At 40.7% G+C, this 9,415-nt stretch overlaps 1 non-coding gene across 1 annotated transcript; it reads left to right on the top strand.

Moving 5' to 3' along the window:
- The first annotated feature begins 7,983 nt into the window (after positions 1–7,983).
- Positions 7,984–8,087, top strand: LOC112732156 (small nucleolar RNA R71). Its single transcript, XR_003167893.1, has one exon. It is a non-coding gene; the product is annotated as a small nucleolar RNA R71 (small nucleolar RNA).
- Positions 8,088–9,415: the final 1,328 nt, after the last annotated feature.

Below are 9,415 nucleotides of genomic sequence, written 5' to 3'. Positions count from 1 at the left end.
ATAAAATGAAAATAATTAATTTACTCAGTAAAACTATTGATGCACGGAAAACTTGTCTCTCAACAAATCTCCCTTCGGGAAGTGTACCGAAGTTGTTGTCAAGTAAAAACTCACAATAAAGTGAGGTCGAATCCCACAGGGATTGACTGATCAAGCAACTTTAATTAGAAGAATGTTCTAGTTGAGTGAATCTAGGATTTGGGTTGAGAGTTGCAGAAAATAAAATGGCGGGAATGTAAATAACAGAAAAGTAAATGCTAGAATTAAAGGACTGGAAGTAAATGACTGAAAATATATTGCAGAATTGTAAATGGGAATGAGGGATTTGCTCATAAAAGTAAATGGCAGAAATTAAAGAGAATGGGTAAGAACAAAGATGGGGAGTTCATTGGGCTTAGGAGATGTTGCAATTCTCCGGATCAAGTTCATTTTCATCTCTTCCTCAATCAATGCACTCATTGATCTCCTTGGCAATCTTAAGTGATTGAATTACAATTTCTTGTGATTCAATCTCTCAAATCTTGATCAATAGCCAATTCCTTGGTCAATTGCTCATGAGAAGAGATGAAGTATGGTCACTGATTATACCACATGCATTTCCCAAATCAAGTATTGAGAGGGTTATAGTCACATACCCATCCAAACCCAATTTGGTCCAGCATGAGAAAGCATTTCTAGCTTGATCTCTTCATTCCTCTTTCAAGGTTCAAAAGAGATCCAAGTTTGAATAGCTTCTCTTCCAAGATAACTACTCAATTGGATGAAGATCGAAAGCTTTCAAGTAAAATCAAGAGGAAAGATAGAAGAAGAATAATGAAAATTAGTATTGATCCATCAAATTACAACAGAGCTCCCTAACCCAATGAAAGGGGTTTAGTTGTTCATAGCTCTTGAAAATGAAAACAAAGATGGAGAATACATCATAAAACTAGAATTTGCAAAGAAAGTAAAATACAGAGAGTAGTTCTCTTTTTTTCAGCCTCCAGTGCTCTTTACAATTCAAAGCTACTCCTATATATACTACTCTTCTCAGCTTCTAGTTTACTCTTCAAGTCTTGGGCCTTTGGATCTTGAGTTTGAAGCAGTTCTTTTCTTCATTTGGGCTTGGCTTTGCTTGCAGAGAGAAAGTGCTAAGTGGACAGAGACTTCAGCTCAGGACGTTAGGGGTGTTAATATTTAGTGAGAATATAAGTTCGAGAACGTTAGTGACACTTAACATTGTCAGTAACGTTCCAATGCACCCCTTTACCTTACGTTAAAACCCACGTTAACTAGGTTAACGTGGCTTTTAACGTTGCCTTGTTAATCCTTCGAGAACGTTAGTGACACTCAACATTGTCACTAACGTTCCAGTGTGCCCCTTCTTGTTTCACGTTAAAGCCCACGTTAACTAGGTTAACGTGGCTTCTAACGTGGTCCTTGCCAACCTTCGAGAACGTTAGTGACACTCAACATTGTCACTAACGTTCCAATGTGCCCCTGGGTCTCACGTTAGAGACCACGTTAACCTAGTTAACGTGGCCTCTAACGTAGCCATCTTTAGCCATCCCAACGTTAGTGACAATGTTGAGTGTCACTAACGTTGGCTCATCCTTCATTCCTCATCGTTAGCTTCCACGTTAACTAAGTTAACGTGGAGGTTAATGTGACTCTTGGGGGTTGTGTGGTTGCTTCAACGTTAGTGACAATGTTGAGTGTCACTAACGTAGTCGACAACTCTTCATCCTTTACGTTAGTTCCCACGTTAACCAAGTTAACGTGGGAGTTAACGTGGTACTTTGCACCATAGGCCAACGTTAGTGACAATGTTGAGTGTCACTAACGTTGGATTCTCTTCCCCCCTTAACGTTAGAGGCCACGTTAACTAGGTTAACGTGGCTCTAACGTGGCCACTTATGAGTAATTGCCAACGTTAGTGACAATGTTAAGTGTCACTAACGTTGGCTCAACTTCTCTTCTCCACGTTAGAGTTCACGTTAACTTAGTTAACGTGACTCTCTAACGTTGGCATTGATGGCTTTTTGAGAATGTTATTGGCAATCACTTTTCTCATTAATCTTGCAAGTTACCTCCCCTTTTCTTGCTTCCTTTTTGGTCCTGAAATCAAGCAATAAAGTGCATCAAAGCTCTAGTCCAAGTCATGAGTAATGCAACATAATATTTGTCACTAAACTTATGCAAAATCCTCATGAAATTATGTAAAATGCACAATGTATGCTTGAATCAAGGCATAAGTGAATATTTACCCAAAACTAGCTTATTTCCTAAAGAAATGTATGAAATTATCCTAAAAACAGTAAAGAAAAGGTCAGTGAAATTGGCCAAGATGCCCTGGCATCACAACACCAAACTTAAAGCTTGCTTGTCCCTAAACAAGTACTGGAACAAGAGAATGATGAATGGAATATCCAGAGGAATGAGTCATCCTTGTGGAAGTCATATTACTGATTTTATGGTGGTTTCATGCATAGCAACTTAGGTTCATTCCATTACTGGCTTTCAGACCTTTATCATGTCCCTAAACACTTACTTTGTTTATATCTCATGAGACTTTTATTCATTGATCCTTTTATTGTTATTTCAAGGGTTATTTGTGTTATTTAGGCTAAGTGCTCTGTAAGGGGGTAACTCTTTAAGATAAGCTTTCAGCCAACACTCCCGAACCAGTTGGTTCAAGGTGCTAGGTGTTGAAGCACCCCTAAGGACTTACTCCCTCAAGTCTCTCCCCCATACATACACACCACAGGCATATAGTTTATTTATTTTCTTTTCTTGAGACCTTGGTGTCCAGCACCTCTTTGGGTTACTAAATGCTCTGTAGTGAGGGTTACTCTTGATAATGGATTTTCAGCTGATAATCCCGGGTTAGTTAACCCAAGTTACCAAGTGATAAAGCACACCTAAGAGCTTATTCATCCAAGTAGATCCCTCACACAGGAGCACCACAGACATTTGCCTCAAGGGTAAAACCATTGATGCCTAGCCTTATTGCTTACTCTTTTTCTTTTGTTTTTCACTTCCATTGTTCTTTCCCTTTTCTCTTCTTAGGATCTTGTTATTAACTTAGTCTCATGAGTATATCCAAAGTCAAGTATTCAGGATAGATAGTTGTCCTCCTAACCTTGTGGTTGAACCAACTTAGCTAACTTATGACTACCCCAAAGATTCATGAGTGCATTTCCACAATATGAACTCTACTCTGGTCTTTTAAAAACATAATCATTCTCTTCTTCAATTTGATTTAAAATGGACAAGCTTACAAGTAAATAAGGGAAATAATGATGCAGTGACATAAAGACCAGTGCACATAGACTCTCTTCAATACCAAAAACAAAAAATAACATGATTTGAAAAAGGTTCAAACATAACATGGAAGCAAGTTCTATTTCATACAAGATCTTCCTTATTTAAAACATAGAGAAAGATGGAACAAAGAAGGAACTCCACCACCTTTTACTGTTGTGGATGTCCACGCTCTTTTCCTTGCTTGTCCTCCTTGTTTCCTCTTGCATTTCCTTGCATCCGTGCCAATCTTACTTGCTTCCAATCCTCAAGTGCCTTCCTCACTGACTTATGACTCTCTTCCACCCTTTGTCTTTCCTTTCGTGCTAATTCATCCTTCATTTCATCATACTTGGCTATTCCTGGATGCAATATTGGCAGCTGTCCCACTAAGTAGCCGAGCCTGGCTTGAGTATTTATCTGATGTCCTGTTTGACTCATGTAAACTCCTTCTGCGAATGCCTTTTGCTCGTCCAATAGTTCTGCCTGTTCTATTTGTTTTCGATGCATCTCATGTATGTGTGCCCCTTGATGTGCTTGGATGTTGATTAGCCTCTGGGTGGATTCTTGTTGCTCGTTTTGCCTTTGTTCCATCCTGTTGAATGCTTCTCCCCATTGTTGTCCTTGGTTTAGTTGCTGTTCCATCATTTGCCTTTGCCACTCATCTTGCTGAGTCCTCCATTTTGAAAGTGTTTCCTCTTGTTGCCCCATCATCTGTAATTGAAGCTCTTTCTGAGCTCCTTGGCCTTCCAAATATTGTCTAGATAAGCCATCAATGGCCTCCTGTAATTGGTGCATGTCCAAGGTCTGTTGTGCTGATCCCTCTGAGACTTGGCCTTCCACTACTTGAGGGGCTGTCCTCTTTCTTTGCTTCCGTTGAGGCAGGGGGGATGCTGCAGCATTCATCCTTTGGACCGTTATTGGAATGCCTTCCTTTATCCAAACGGGGTCCTCATCTTCAAAAACCACCCTAGCTTTCTTGCATATTCGGTAAATAGTGCTGGGGTAACCTAATGTTCCTCTTGAGTCGCTTTTCTCTGCCATCTTTCTAATTCCTTGAGCTATGATCTCATGAACCTTGATTTCTCCTCCCTTGAGTATACAATGCACCATTGTTGCTCTCTCGAGATTCACCTCTGAGTTGTTTGCAGCTGGGAGGATAGACCTCCTCACTAGCTCAAACCACCCCTTGGCTTCAGGAGTGAGGTCTGTTCTCTTAATGAACTTTGGTTTATTTCCAGCACCCCTTTCCCAGTCAGCTCTTGGTACACAAAGGTCTCGTAAAAGCTGGTCATAATTGGGGTTGTTGTCCAATCTTGAGTGATAACTTTCTTCTTCAAACGGTATAGACCGTAGCTTCAATGCCCTCATTACACTCATGGGACCGAAATCCACCATTGTTCCTCTCACAAAGCTTGTATATGACTCATCTTTCTTATCATACCTGACTGCATTTGCATAAAATTCTCTTATGAGATTTGCATTCACCTTCGTGATCGGGTCAGTGAGGAGCTCCCATCTTCTCCTTTCTACCTTCTCTGTGATTTCGGGGCATTCAGTCTTCTTAACTTGGAATCCTAGCTCATAAATGATTTCCTTATCAACCATCCACCCGTATTGCACTGCATGATGCAAGCTTCTAAATCTCTTCTCATCATATGGGTGTTCTTCCATGGGTTCCTTCCCTTCCCTTCTCTTAGAACTTGAAGATGCCATAAATGATGGTTAATATGTGAGGGTGGTAAGGTTGTGGAGACTTTTGGTTGTTTAGGGTTTTATGGCAGTAAAGAGAGTAGGAAAAAAATGTTTATAATTGATAGAGGGTGTCTTGTACAGAAAGGAAGAGTGGTGAAGGGTGTGTGATGACAATGAAGGGTAATACGGACAAGGGTTGTTTATATAGAGAAGTTGTGAAGGAATGGAGGGTGTAGATTGATGAAATAGTCACTTGATGGACGGTTGGGGTTATGCATGGCTAGAAGACAAGGATCATCACTTTATGATGGGGATTGCTCGGTCTTCTAGGGGTCCCATTTTTTTCAATGTTGCATGGCAACATTTTCCAATGTATTCCCTCTTTTTGTGGTGTCCGAACCTTCTTTGTTTGGCTGTCCAATCTGTCCCTTTTAATGCTCCTTTTTCTTTCTTATAAAGACAAACTAAGTAAAGTAAGAAGAGATATTAAAATGACCATATAAATTTTATGGCTAATATTAATAAAGGGGAGGAAAGGGTTTGATTGTTTATCTATGAATTCCAACTAACTAACTAACTATTGGTGGGTCCTTATATGCATTTTGGTGGCACCATGAGGTGACAGCAAACTTAGTTTGAATCACTGTGTTGAAAGTTTTGTGTTCAAAGCTCCCAAGACTAGCATGCAACTTGGTTTGCTTTGAACACCAAACTTGTTCCTCACTATATTCTGCTTAAGAAGATTTTCACCAATTGTTTGTTAAGTTTGGATTGAAGCTCATAAAGATTGACTTATTCATTATCATCTGAAAGCATATAAAACATGGGTTGCCTCCCATGAAGTACTTCTTTAGCATCACTAGCTTGACGTTTTTCCTTCATCATGGTGGTTGGTAGTGCTTAAAGTCCTCCCCTCTTGCTGTGGACTTGTATCCATTGGTTGGATCAATAATCTCCACATGTTCCAGAGAAAGAACTCTGTTGATAGTGAAGACCTTGGGTAATTGAGATGGCACAGTAGGGAGATTAGGGGGAATATCTGGGAAGTAGGCTAAGACAACTCTATCCCCTGGAGAGAAGTCTTCCGTAGGGATCTTCTTGTTCTTTCACCCTCTTGGTACCTTCTTCTTTATTTCTTTTGAGGTTGTCTTCCCCTTGGTGACCTCTTTTTCTAAAGGAGCTGTGGTGCTGTCTTCACCTGCCTCTAGAGGTTTAGGTTCCTCCAACTTTTCCTTGAGCTGTGGCAATTGCTGTTTTCCTTGTTTGTCAGTTAAGGGGATCTCAGAATGAACTGGCTGTGCTTCAGTGCTTGTTTCCTCCTTCAGTGTCTCATTATCATTCGTGCTTAGTTCCTTGTCCTCTTGATCTGTTTCTTGTGAGAGTTTGAAAACATTGAAGCTGAGTCGTTCATCATGGATTCTCAATATTAGCTCCCCTTTCTCTACATCAATAAGTGCTCTGGCCGTAGCTAGGAATGGTCTTCCCAATATGATTGGATAAGTGTGACTCTCTTCCATGTCCAGAATGACAAAGTCTGTTGGGAGAAAGTACTTCCCAACTTTTAGCAACACATTTTCCACCACTCCTATTGCTTGCTTTTGAGTTTTGTCAGCCAGTCTGATAATGACATCTGTGGGCATTATCTCATTGATCTGTAGCCTCTTCACCAGGGATAAGGGCAGTAAGTTGATGCTGGCCCCTAAATCACATAGTGCTCTGTCGAACATGTTTTCACCTATGGCACAAGGTATATGAAAACTTCCTGGGTCTCTTCTTTTTGTAGGCAACTCAGGTTGAATAAGGGCACTACATTCCTTGTTCATCACTATAGTCTGCCCTCCCTTGAGTGAGCTTTTCTTGGGAAGAAGTTCCTTCATATACTTGATGAATGCAGGCATTTGTTGAATTGCCTTGATGAATGGTATGTTCACATGCAGAGATGCAAACAAGTCTAGGAACCTTGAGTATATTCTTTTTCCCACAGCACCATTGAGCAGTTGAGGGAATGGTGCATAGAGCTTCAGCAGCTCTTGTTGTGAGATTTCTGGTTCTTTGTGATCTCTATCCTCCTCCTTTGTTGAGTTGTCTTCAGGTTGTTTGCACACTTTGCTTTGCTTGTCTTCAATCTCTTGATCACTTGTAGTGACCATTTTTCAATCTTCCCATCTTACTTTCTTTGCTTCTCCCTTGGAGTTTTTCTCCGTGTCACTTGGGAAGCTATCAGTAGGTTTGGGAATCTTCTCAGCTAAATATCCCACCTGAAATTCCAGCTTTCTGATGGTCTCTCCCTGGTTCTTAATATTGGCTCGCACCTCCTCTTTGAACACCTTATTTTCTTGAATCTCTTAGCATATTCCTTCAAGTAAGGCTTCAATCTTAGAGAGCTTGTCATCAATTGATGAGTGATTCGGAGCAGAGGTGCTGTTTTGGTTTTGATAAGTATGTGGAGAAGTGTTGTTGTGGGGGTGTTGAGATGTCCTCTGGGTGAATTGCTGGTGAGCTGTATTGTTGTTGGAGTTGTAACGTCTCTGGTCTTGGTTTTGATCTTGCTCACTTCCCCACCCAAAGTTTGGGTGGTTTCTCCATCCAGGGTTGTAAGTCTTGGAGTATGGATCATAGTTTTTCCTTGGTGAATTCCCAATGTAGTTGGCTTGTTCCTGACTCCCCTCTGCTTCTTCATTCACTCCTTCTTGGATTGTTGATGAAGATGTGATTGCTGCTACTTGGTTCCTCTCCATCTTCTTGGTGAGGTCAGCCAGCTGCTGGGTAATGAGCTTGTTTTGGGCCAACAGAGCATCTACATTGTTTAGCTCCATCACTCCTCTTGTGTTCCCTCTTTCGGAAGCATAGAAGTAGTCGTTTTCTGCTACTGTTTCAATAACATCTATGGCTTCCTCAATGGTCTTCTTCTTGTTCAAGGATCCTCCAGATGAATGGTCTATTACCTTCTTTAACTCATAAGAGAGCCCTTCATAGAAAATGTGCAGCTGGACCCATTCATTGAACATGTCAGGTAGACACCTCCTTGTTAAGTCTTTGAACCTCTCCCATGCTTCATACAGAGTCTCACCATCTTGTTGCCTGAAGGTTTGAACCTCAGCTCTCAGCCTATTGATTCGTTGAGGAGGGTAGAATCTTGCTAAGAATTTGTTCACCACATTCTCCCAAGTTGTCAAGCTCTCCCTTGGGAAGGATTCCAGCCACTTGGCTGCCTTGTCTCTGAGTGAGAAGGGAAATAAGAGCAGTCTATAGGCGTCAGGATGAACACTATTAGATTTCACTGTGTCACATATTCTCAAGAAGGTGGTCAAATGTTGATTGGGGTTTTCTTGAACACCTCCTCCAAACGAACAGTTGTTCTGAACAAGGGTGACGAGCTGTGGTTTAAGTTCAAAGTTGTTGGCATGGATTGTTGGCTTTTGGATGCTACTTCCACAATTGCCTGGGTTTGGATTAATGTAAGAGCCCAAAACTCTTCTATCCTCCCCAGCATGATTTGCTCCACCTCCTCTGCCATGGTTGTGAGTCTCTTCTTCATGATGATTTTCCATGTTTTCTTCCATGTTTGGTTCAAAGTATTCCTCAAACTGTTCCTCCTCTTCTTTAGCACCAACTACTCGTTTTTCTTTTGCCTCCCTCCTTAGTCTAAGGAAGGTTCTCTCCGGTTCAGAATCAAAGGAAGTTGAAGCCCCGCTTCTTCTCCCTGTCATACAACCAACAAGTACAAGCAGAGAAAATAGGTGCAGACAGTATTTGTGTCAGAATTGCTGTTAGTTGTGGGTGATGCAATATATCAAACAGTTAGTGGGTTAGCAAACAGAATTGAAAATAACAAAGAAAAAAACAAAAGAGTAGAGGGAGAAGGGAAGAAGTATAACTAAAACAAAAAGTAAATCACTCAAACAGAAAATGAAATTCACAAAATAAAATGCTCAATCTAGTGATCTTCCAATCTAATCATTGTTGATGCACAATCAATCCCCGGCAACGGCGCCATAAACTTGATGCACGGAAAACTTGTCTCTCAACAAATCTCCCTTCGGCAAGTGTACCGAAGTTGTCGTCAAGTAAAAACTCACAATAGAGTGAGGTCGAATCCCACAGGGATTGATTGATCAAGCAACTTTAATTAGAAGAATGTTCTAGTTGAGCGAATCCAGGATTTGGGTTGAGAGTTACAGAAAATAAAATGGCGGGAATGTAAATAACAGAAAAGTAAATGCTAGAATTAAAGAACTGGAAGTAAATGACTGAAAATAAATTGCAGAATTGTAAATGGGAATGGGGGATTTGCTCATAAAAGTAAATTGCAGAAATTAAAGAGAATGGGTAAGAACAGAGATGGGGAGTTCATTGGGCTTAGGAGATGTTGCAATTCTCCGGATCAAGTTCATTTTCATCTCTTCCTCAATCAATGCACTCATTGATCTCCTTGGCA

Source organism: Arachis hypogaea, chromosome 12 (genome assembly GCF_003086295.3).
Source record: "Arachis hypogaea cultivar Tifrunner chromosome 12, arahy.Tifrunner.gnm2.J5K5, whole genome shotgun sequence".
Classification (NCBI taxonomy): Eukaryota; Viridiplantae; Streptophyta; class Magnoliopsida; order Fabales; family Fabaceae; genus Arachis; species Arachis hypogaea.
The sequence above is the reverse complement of the archived record's forward strand: the minus strand, read 5'-3'. Positions and strand labels throughout refer to the sequence as shown.